Source organism: Schistocerca americana, chromosome 2 (assembly GCF_021461395.2).
Source record: "Schistocerca americana isolate TAMUIC-IGC-003095 chromosome 2, iqSchAmer2.1, whole genome shotgun sequence".
NCBI classification, from domain to species: Eukaryota; Metazoa; Arthropoda; class Insecta; order Orthoptera; family Acrididae; genus Schistocerca; species Schistocerca americana.
The window spans coordinates 288389012-288401060 of record NC_060120.1 but is presented as its reverse complement, the minus strand read 5'-3'; the positions used below and the strand labels follow the sequence as shown (position 1 = coordinate 288401060).

Genomic DNA, 12049 nt, shown 5'->3' with positions numbered 1-12049 from the left:
CATAACAGGCTGCCTCCATTGGTTCACCACTAATCTACCAAATCGGTCACGGTTGAGTTCCTACTCTCACTTATCGGAACAATATTCTACACTACTGGCCAGTAAAATTGCTACACCACGAAGATGCCGTGCTACAGACGCGAAATTTAACCGACAGGAAGAAGCTGCTATGATATGCAAACGAATAGCTTTTCAGAGCATTCACACAAGGCTGGCGCCGGTGGCGACACCTACAACGTGCTGACATGAAAACGTTTCCAACCGATTTCTCATACACAGACAACCGTTGACCGGCGTTGCCTGGTGAAACGTTGTTGTGATGCCTCGTGTAAGGAGGAGAAATGCGTACCATCACGTTTCCGACTTTGATAAAGGTCGGATTGTAGCCTATCGCGATTGCGGTTTATCGTATGGCGACATTGCTGCTCGCGTTGGTCGAGATCCAATGACTGTTAGCAGAATATGGAATCGGTGGGTTTAGGAGGGTAATACGGAACGCCGTGCTGCATCCCAACGGCCTCGTACCACTAGCAGTAGAGATGACAGGCATCTTATCCGCATGGCTGTAACGGATCGTGCAGCCACGTCTCGATCCCTGAGTCAACAGATGGGGACGTTTGCAAGACAATAACCGTCTGCACGAACAGTTCGACGACGTTTGCAGCAGCTTGGACTATCAGCTCGGAGACCATGGCTGCGGTTACCCTTGACGCTGCATCACAGACAGCAGCGCCTGCGATGGTGTACTCAACGACGAACCTGGGTGCACGAATGGTAAGACGTCATTTTTTCGGATGAATCCAGGTTCTGTTTACAGCATCATGATGGTCGCATCCGTGTTTGGCGACATCGTGGTGAACGCTCATTGGAAGCGTGTATTCGTCACCGCCATATCACCCGGCGTGATGGTATGGGTTACACGTCTCGGTCACCTCTTGTTCGCATTGACGGCACTTTGAACCATGGACGTTACATTTCAGATGTGTTACGACCCGTGGCTCTACCCTTCATTCGATCCCTACGAAACCCTACATTTCAGCAGGATAATGCACGACCGCATGTTGCAGGTCCGGTACGGGCTTTTCTGGATACAGAAAATGTTCGACTGCTGCCCTGGCCAGCACATTCTCCAGATCTCTCAGCAATTGAAAACGTCTGGTCAATGGTGGCTGAGCAACTGGCCCGTCACAATACACCAGCCACCACTCTTGATGAACTGTGGTATCGTGTTGAAGCTGCATGAGCGGATGTACCTGTACGCGCCATCCAAGCTCTGTTTGACTCAATACCCAGGCGTATCAAGGCCGTTATTACGGCCAGAGGTGGTTGTTCTGGGTACTGATTTCTCAGGATCTATGCAACCAAACTGCGTGAAAATGTAATCACATGTCAGTTCTAGTATAATATATTTGTCCAATTAATACCCGTTTATCATCTGCATTTGTTATTTGTGTAGCAATTTTAATCGCCAGTAGTGTATTCATTGACTTTTACAAAGAAATCGTCTTCGAAACAACAGTTTGTGGCATCATTGCTCTTGTGTCGGATATCTCAAACGATATTTTTCAGATGGATCGTGAGAACACCTCTGCGGCAGACTGTGTCTCCATTGGCATCGAGTTCTTACGCTGTGATTAGATGTGTTATAGCTCAACCAAGTCGACACTCGCCTGAAACGACCGTGGGAAACCTACACGGTGGGGGGCGTACTGGCATTAGAACCACGGCCGGTTTAACGCACAGACGCCACAAGTGGCCGAATGGAGCGTCAAGCTGAGAGTTTTTTATATTGCGAAAAATTTGTAGTAGCGAAAACTGACACAGGTGAAAGAATGCGGTAAACGTTTCAGTACACGTGCTTCCACAAACGAACTGTTGCGAGAAGATTGTGAACGTTTGATCACAAGCCGATACTAACTTTGGTACGGAACATTCTCCATGTTAATACAAATACATTTGGAATGTAAACTTTTCAATGAAGTCCCCACCTCATGGACTCAAATTACACCCAAGGTCTACCTTGACAGTAAAATAAGACACTGCTAGTTACTTAGTTACATGTTCGAGAGATCATTTGAACGATTTTTTTATCGAAATGATTCGGACTGAGTCAGTTTACTGGATATGTATACATGATTACCAGAGGATGAAAATACCGTTATAGTTGTAAGGTTCTTTTATTTAACACACGCCCGGTTTCGGTCTCTTATACGCCCGTCTTCAGGTGTCGTAACTTGGTGCTGTGACCCCGAGCGCCGCGGGGGACGGGATCACAGCACCAAGTTACGACACCTGAAGACGGGCGTATAAGAGGCCGAAACCGGGCGTGTGTTAAATAAAAGAACCTTACAACTACAGCGGTATTTTAAACCTCTGGAAATTTTTGGAAATTTTTGGAAATTTGTAAGGTCTTATGGGAACAAACTGCTCAGGTCATCGGTCCATAAGCTTACGCACTACTTAATCTAAGCTAAACTAACCTACGCCAAGAACGACACACACACCCATGCCCGAGGGAGGACTCTAACGTCCGACGAGGGGGAACCGCGCGGACCGTGACAAAATTCTTTAGACCGCGCGCTAGCCCACACGGCTCAATCTTTGGTATAATGCTCAGTTGCGGATGTCCTCCGACAGTATTGTTTGGATACATGATTTGTAGAATAGAATGAGTTGTCCATGAGAAATGATATCAAGTTAGATTTAAAATTGTTTTGCTACCTGCCAGACATTTTATGTCATTGGGAGAATCGTCAAAACTTTTTGTTGCTGCATACTCACTCCTTTCTGAGCCACTAACAGCTTTACCAGTGGTTAATAAAGGTCATTTTTCCCACAAGAGCTGTATGTATGTACATCGCTGTTCTTCTCAAATTGTGATGGATTATTTATGACGAAATTCATTAGTGAAAACACGTATTGTGACGGAGCAGTTTAAGTGCCTATATCCATGAAGAGGTGTGTGTGGTCGTGTCACTAGCGCCTCCCGTCGGGTAGACCATTCGCCGGGTGCAAGTCTTTCGATTTGACGCCACTTCGGCGACTCATGCGTCGGTGGGGGATAAAATGATGATGATTGGGACAACACAACACCCAGTCCCTGAGCGGAGAAAGTCTCTGACCCAGCCGGGATTCGAACCCGGGCCCTTAGGATTGACATTCTGTCGCGCTGACCACTCAGCTACCAGGGGCGGATCCTTGAAGAGGTAACTACATGATGTCCGCGGCTGAGCACCACATTTTATTCTTAGTGCTTGTTTTTGTGCAGTTAATGCTTCCTTTCTGAGTGATGAGTTCCCACAAAAATTATTCCGTAAGACATTATTGAATGCAAATATACAAGAATATATCAGGATGTTGATTCTTTTCTTTCCAAGATTAGCACTCATTGTTGTTGTTGTTGTTGTCGTCAGTCCTGAGACTGGTTTGATGCAGCTCTCCATGCTACTCTATCCTGTGCAAGCTTCTTCATCTCCCAGTACCTACTGCAGCCTACGTCCTTCTGAATCTGCTTAGTGTATTCATCTCTTGGTCTCCATCTACGATTTTTACCTTCCACGCTGTCCTCCAGTACCAAATTGGTGATCCCTTGATGCTTCAGAACATGTCCTACCAACCGATCCCTTCATCTAGTCAAGTTGTGCCACAAACTTCTCTTCTCCCCAATTATGTTCAATACCTCCTCATTAGTTATGTGATCTACCCATCTAATCTTCAGCATTCTTCTGTAGCACCACATTTCGAAAGTTTCTATTCTCTTCTTGTCCAAACTATTTATCGTCCATGTTTCACTTCCATACATGGCTACACTCCATACAAATACTTTCAGAAACGACTTCCTGACACTTAAATCTATACTCGATGTTAACAAATTTCTCTTCTTCAGAAACGCTTTCCTTGCAATTGCCAGTCTACATTTTATATCCTCTCTACTTCGACCATCATCAGTTATTTTGCTCCCCAAATAGCAAAACTCCTTTACTACTTTAAGAGTCTCATTTCCTAATCTAATTCCCTCAGCATCACCCGATTTAATTCGACTACATTCCATTATCCTCGTTTTGCTTTTGTTGATGTTCATCTTATACCCTCCTTTCAAGACACTGTCCATTCCGTTCAACTGCTCTTCCAAGTCCTTTGCTGTCTCTGACAGAATTACAATGTCATCGGCGAACCTCAAAGTTTTTATTTCCTCTCCATGGATTTTAATACCTACTCCGTACTTTTCTTTTGTTTCCTTTACTGCTTGCTCAATATACAGATTGGATAGCATAGGGGAGAGGCTACAACCCTGTCTCACTCCCCTCCCAACCACTGCTTCCCTTTCATATCCCTCGACTCTTATAACTGCCATCTGGTTTCTGTACAAATTGTAAATAGCCTTTCGCTCCCTGTATTTTACCCCTGCCACGTTCAGAATTTGAAAGATAGTATTCCAGTCAACATTGTCAAAAGCTTTCTCTAAATCTACAAATGCTAGAAATGTAGGTTTGCCTTTCCTTAATCTTTCATCTAAGATAAGTCGTAGGGTCAGTATTGCCTCACGCGTTCCAATATTTCTACGGAATCCAAACTGATCTTCCCCGAGGTCAGCTTCTACCAGTTTTTCCATTCGTCTGTAAAGAATTCGCGTTAGTATTTTGCAGCCGTGACTTATTAAACTGATAGTTCGGTAATTTTCACATCTGTCAACACCTGTTCTTTGGGATTGGAATTATTATACTCTTCTTGAAGTCTGAGGGTATTTCGCCTGTCTCATACATCTTGCCCACCAGATGGTAGAATTTTGTTAGGCCTGGCTCTCCCAAGGCTGTCAGTAGTTCTAATGGAATGTTGTCTACTCCCGGGGCATTGTTTCGACTTAGGTCTTTCAGTGCTCTGTCAAACTCTTCACGCAGTATCATATCTCTCATTTCATTTTCATCTACCTCCTCTTCCATTTCCATAATATTGTCCTCAAGTACATCGCCCTTGTATAGACCCTCTATATACTCCTTCCACCTTTCTGCTTTCCCTTCTTTGCTTAGAACTGGGTTTCCATCTGAGCTCTTGATATTCATACAAGTGGCTCTCTTATCTCCAAAGGTCTCTTTAATTTTCCTGTAGGCAGTATCTATCATACCCCTCCTGAGATAAGCCTCTACATCCTTACATTTGTCCTCCAGCCATCCCTGCTTAGCCATTTTGCACTTCCTGTCGATCTCATTTTTGAGACGTTTGTATTCCTTTTTGCCTGCTTCACTTACTGCATTTTTGTATTTTCTCCTTTCATCAATTAAATTCAGTATCTCTTCTGTTACCCAAGGATTTCTACTAGCCCTCGTCTTTTTACCTACTTGATCCTCTGCTGCCTTCACTATTTCATTCCTCAAACCTACCCATTCTTCTTCTACTGTATTTCTTTCCCCCATTCCTGTCAATTGTTCCCTTATGCTCTCCCTGAAACTCTCTACAACCTCTGGTTCTTTCAGTTTATCAGGTCCCATCTCTTTAAATTCCCACCTTTTTGCAGTGTCTTCAGTTTTAATCTACAGTTCATAACCAATAGATTGTGGTCAGAGTCCACATCTGCGCCTGGAAATGTCTTACAATTTAAAACCTGGTTCCTAAATCTCTGTCTTACCATTATATAATCTATCTGAAACCTATTAGTATCTCCAGGGTTCTTCCATGTATACAACCTTCTTTCATGATTCTTGAACCAAGTGTTAGCTATGATTAAGTCATGCTCTGTGCAAAATTCTACCAGGCGGCTTCCTCTTTCATTTCTTAGCCCCAATCCATATTCATCTACTACGTTTCCTTCTCTTCCTTTTCCTACTGTCGAATTCCAGTCACCCATGACTATTAAATTTTCATTTCCCTTCACTACCTGAATAATTTCTTTTATCTCATCATACATTTCATCAATTTCTTCATCATCTGCAGAGCTAGTTGGCATATAAACTTGCACTATTGTAGTAGGCTTGGGCTTCGTGTCTATCTTTGCCACAATAGTGCGTTCACTATGCTGTTTGTAGTAGCTTACCCGCACTCCTATTTTTTTTATTCATTATTAAACCTACTCCTGCATTACCATTATTTGATTTTGTATTTATAACCCTGTATTCACCTGACCAAAAGTCTTGTTCCTCCTGCCACCGAACTTCAGTAATTCCCACTATATCTAACTTTAATCTATCCATTTCCCTTTTTAAATTTTCTAACCTACCTGCCCGATTAAGGGATCTGACATTCCACGCTCCGATCCGTGGAACGCCAGTTTTCTTTCTCTTGATAACGACGTCCTCCTGAGTAGTCCCCGCCCGGAGATCCGAATGGGGGACTATTTTACCTCCGGAATATTTTACCCAAGAGGACGCCATCATCATTTAATCATACAGTAAAGCTGCATGTCCTCGGGAAAAATGACGGCTGTAGTTTCCCCTTGCTTTCAGCCGTTCGCAGTACCACAACAGCAAGGCCGTTTTGGTTAGTGTTACAGGGCCAGATCAGTCAATCATCCAGACTGTTGCCCCTGCAACTACTGAAAATGCTGCTGCCTCTCCTCAGGAACCACACGTTTGTCTGGCCTCTCAACAGATACCCCTCCGTTGTGGTTGCACCTACGGTACGGCTATCTGTATCGTTGAGGCACGCAAGCCTCCCCATCAACGGCAAGGTCCGTAGTTCATGGTGTGGGGGGGGGGGGGGAGCACTTGTACGAAGAGGGAAAGTAACTCAACTGTTTGAGAAGCTCAGTAATGAACTTCCTCCGGTTTAAGTTTTCATGATTAATATGTACACCCAAAAACTTGGAGCTTTCTACCTTATTTACTGACCCCTCTTCATGTGCTTTACCAATTCTTGGCGTGACTATTTGCTGTATAGAAATACGTATAGCGCTTTTTTCCAAATTTAAGGGGAGTTCATTTTCTGATAATCACATTATAATTCTTTGGAAAACATATAACAGTGCTCCAGTACGTTACATACTTGAAATCACTGTAGCCGGACTTGTAGACCGAGCGGTTCTAGGCGCTTCAGTCCGGAACCGCGCGACTGCTGCGGTCGGAGGTTCGAATCCTGCCTCGGGCATGGATGTGTGTGATGTCTTTAGGTTAGTTAGGTTTAAGTAGTTCTAACTTCTCGGGGACTGATGACCTCAGATGTTAAGTCCCATAGTGCTTAGAGCCATTTGAAATTACAGTGGTGCGTCTCAGGGAAGGTGTTCCACGCGTCGCCCTCATATTTGGAGGAAATACTGCACCCATCTCTGCAGTGAGTTATGAATTTTTCGAACACCCACGGATTGACCAAGCTGTATTTCGCTGCTCCTGTTCTTCAACCGTATCAGCGGGACCCGTGAGATAATTTCAGACTGAGGTCAGGTAAAGTCTAAGGCCTAGATGCAAGTAGTGATCGACATTTTGGACCATATTCACGCGTTAGATGTTGTCTTACATCAGCAGTAACCTGTGTCAGCATCATGTGATTCACGTACCATGTTCCTCAACGTTACGCGACTTAAAGCAGGCCATGGACGAAATTTGAGCCAAATTAGGTGGGGTGTCAGGGCAGTGTCTACGTAGTTATCATTTTAAAATATTTTCACCGTAACGACTTTTAGAATGATTGCTGAAGGTGTTACCAAGAATCGTCCGTAACAGTCGTTCCATATAGTTCCGTAAAATTAATGAATTCAGAGCAACATTCTTCTAGGCGGGTCAGCTGTGATAGCCAAGAAGGGTCCCTAATGACGCTCATAGCGGCGAAGGCCATCCGACGCAGTGCTACAGTACTACACTGCACTTTCACTTCGTAAGGTGAATGAAAATATTTTAATTGCAGCTAATAAAGCTATTCAGCCCCTTTTATCAACTGCATAGTGATGTGACGCAACGCACAGGACATGGTCTGCAGATCAGAGACACATGAGCTGGAAACAGATCCGACGCACTCGCCGGGTCAATGACCTGCGGTGTGGGTACGCTGACCAGCGGAGATGTGCCTTCAGGTGGGCTTTCACGGTCGCTCAGGCAGACTGTTCCGCCACTTCCGCCTCAGCCCCACAATACCGAAAATGATGGACTGTAACAGCATATAAATCGCGCAGTGTGCAATCCGTAGACAAATACCACACATACTCCCAGCGATGGAATGCGCTGACAGACCGCTCGCCTCGTTCACTCAGCGTTACACTGTTACACTCACAGCCAGTACAATATCCGACCAACTACCAACATTACAGCAATCGAAATAATCGTCTTTACAAATTTTGTTTCATGAAACTTTCGATTCATTTATTTCTCGTAAATCAGCGCTAAAAGCCCTTCAGCAACAAGTAACTGTTTCAGTATGTGTCAGTATACTGAAGAATATGTACGTCAGTGTCACAGGGTACGGTGAACTTCACCTTGGGTTATTCAAAACTGAATGGGAGGGTCAAGGAGGTTCTACATCACCAAAACTCTTCCCATCAGTTCTGGAGGAAGTTTTCATATCTCTAAAATAGGAAAACAAAGAAGGGATACGAGTTACTGCGAGACATCTGAACAAACTTCCCTTTATTGATGCACTGTTAGCCTCCAGTGCCGACGAACTATGACAGCCAATGGAAGAACACTCAGAGCAACTTTGAAAGTAGACTTGATAATGAGTTATCCTAATACAAATCAATGTATGACCCATACACCGAGAATGAAGCAATACAAATTAACATTGAAATCATACAATGAACTGGTGAGTATCCTTGTTTATGGCAGTTCAAGACAATGACAGGATGGCCAGCAGAGTAAATACATTGACGAGTAGAAATGTGTTCGAGTGTTATTGGTAAACCACATAGAATTTTCAAAACCGAGCATCCAACGTCTCTGAAACAGAAAGATTGCAATCCGTACGTGTAAACAGATTTAACTTACGGTGGTGAGGCTGGAACTTTTAGGGCAGAAACGATTCAAAATCTAAAGTTTGCTCTGCATGCATTAGAGAGAGGTAAATGTCGGGAGTCACTAACAGAGACAGCGAAACACACTACTCGACCAGACAACAGACTACAGTGGAAGTCTAATATTGACCGCAGTGGAAAAGGGCGGGCCTGGTAGCCAGAAGATGGATGGTAGATGTAGTAAGGAAGGTCTCTATTTGATAGGAATGTAGAGGGTGTTCAGAAATTCCCCTTAGAAACTCTTAGGACTTGTAGAGGAGAGTGAGTACATAATACTTTGAATAGAAACCTACGTCCCTACGACGGTTTCGGTTCAGATGTTTAACTCATACACTTCCGCCTGAGGAAATGCATTAGACATGACGCAGTACAGTTATTAAGTAACAATTCGGAAGGAAACGTAACGAAACATCCATTTATTACTTAAGCACATGTTTTGTTTGTATTAACACTTAAACATTGCTCGTTTACGTTATTCCAAAACTGTACGGACAGAACAGTAATGATGCATTACAACAGGCTCGATGTGGTCACCACCAACGTTGTTACAGACGTTCTACCTATGAAGCATGTTCTGGTACACACTCTCCATCTCATCTTCTGTCTTTTCAGTTTCTAGTGCAACGCCCAGAATTCGTGGCAGCAGCTCTTCATCTGTCTCTACAAGAGTCTTAAATTACATTTTGCACACGAGTCCACAAGAAGTAGTCCATATAGGTGACAGCCTGAAGTAGAACACGTCACGTGTCTAATCCATTGCATACCAGGACAAACAGCTCTGAGACTTTCCTCTTTCCCTCAGCAGACGTGGACGCGTTACATACCTGAATAGGAACTGTTGTAGAACGGAAACGGCACGTTTCTGGACGTGGGTTCCTATTCAGAATATTATGTGCTCACTCTGCTCCACAAGTCCTAGAAGTTTGTACCGGGAATTTCCGAACAGCCTGTATATTCAAAGGCAGATATGACGACCAAGAGGAAGGTTAGTAGGTGACAGTACAAAAGACGTAGACGCAACACGCATGCGTATGCTTAAAGGCTGTATTGCGTGGGAAAAACTCTTTGCAGCAGTGACTCTTGAATATCTCATTATGATGATGTTTTAGGGGGATGTGTCACAATTTTTCTATCGAGATGTAACGGAGTTATATGCTGTCATTTTGAGATGACTTTAGCCCTGAAACCAGTAAAATCAAAAGTAGTTTCAGTAGTTGTCGATAATTAATTCCTGAAAGAAGTCGATCACGACACGTAATAACAAACTGTTTAAAACTAACAAAAAATATTTCGAGTGAATTCCACTTTTTCTTAGATATAAGGCATACTTATAACAACAGCACATTATTGCTGATTGCTTGCTGAATCTATTGCTATAATAAATCCTTCCGATGTTTTATTTCACGGTTTGTGTAGCAAACCCATATTGCAGATGTTGAAACCAGTTTAATTCATTGCCCCATATTTTGCTACCATGAATTGAGGAAATATAAAGATTAAAGACCACAGAAGGATAATATCTGTCATGGGGGATAACTCATTTGGCTGATTTCAAAACTGAATCAAGTATTAACAAAGAAAGCTGCTGTGCAATATTGAAATTCATTTAAACGATTATTTTGAAAAGCAACGTTGTTCAGCAAACGCTGGAAAACAAAATATCCAACCTCATCAGCCGAATTGCTATTAATAAAATATTACTCATAATATTAAATTCTCCATAACTTCAGAATTGTTAAAAACTTGTAAAATCAAAAGCAAATTTGGAATGAGCACAAAAATTCCTTTAAAATGGGACAATTTAAACATAAATTCGCAGTCTTTTTAAATTTCGCAAAACTTACACTTACTTTACCAAGATGGCGGACTGATATGAAGATATAACAGTGGAAAACGGTTCAAATGGCTCTGAGCACTATGGGACTTAACTTCTGAGGTCATCAGTCCCCTAGAACTTGGAACTACTTAAACCTAACTAACCTTAGGACATCACACACATCCATGCCCGAGGCGGGATTCGAACCTGCGACCGTAGCGGTTGCGCGGTACCAGACTGTAGCGCCTAGAACCGTTCGGCCACTCCGGCCAGCTATAACAGTGGAGTCAAGTACGATTGCTACTACATTAATATACATTCAAACAATTTTGATATACCACAGAAAAACACTTTCAACTTGATATTAATGTAAATTAAAACAGAGCTACCTTTCGCTCTGGTTAATTCTGTTATTAAATACATTCCATAATGTTGCTGCGGTTGCAAGTTCCTGTTGACATGACCACCTTCCACCCCCCCCCCCCCCTCCCACCACGACCACCAAAACAAAAAGATTACATAAACTTGGTTGTGTAAGTTCACAACCCTTAATCTGGTGGGGAAAGGGACGTCTTTAAATAGATTTTGGAGAGACGCCAAGCGTGACTTGAGAGTGAGCTGATGTTGTAGGTAACGTAGACCTGCAGTTCTTTGTTTTTGTAAATCTCAACCAAATGTAAGTTGGCAACAGTGTAAAAGAATGTCCGACGTCAGTCATGAGCATCCTGTGACTTGTTTACAAAACAAACACTGAGCTATAAAGACATGTTTCCATCTATAAATATTTACACTGAAATCTGACTGCACAAATGAACTTCAAGACCAGAGACCAGGAACTGCCTGCAGCCATCAAACTCGTCACACTACACTGACGACATCTACAAGGTGGATTCGTTGGGTACTGTTGCTGTACTGAAGAGGGGCTCTGACCTTTCTTTTTTATCAACCGCAAGTTTAAGTAATGCCACAGTACTCTAGGTCATTGCGGTGTTGCGGTTTCTTAGTAAATGTGCAGCAGGCGGCTTGTACATAAAACAAACACAGGTGAATTGTTGCCCTTCTGAAGACGTCGCCGTGCGATAGAGGAAGCGCATGTTGAGTTTAACATCTGCCGACAGCAAACTACTGGCCCGGATGGGGAAGGAGGAGTCTTCGCTCTTACTTGAGCATCTTATGTTGTTATTTGGAAAACCACGACCATCTAAATAAGGTTTGAGGAAATTCGAATCCAGTGTTGTAAACTCAACTGGTGCGACAGTGGAATGACGAGTGGTTACCACACACGGGCAGTGCTTCAAGTTGTC

General features: G+C 43.2%; 1 long non-coding RNA gene across 2 annotated transcripts in view; it reads right to left on the bottom strand.

Moving 5' to 3' along the window:
• Nucleotides 1-12049, bottom strand: part of LOC124595416 — a 488794-nt gene that overhangs the window by 201496 nt on the left and 275249 nt on the right. The window lies entirely within an intron of this gene.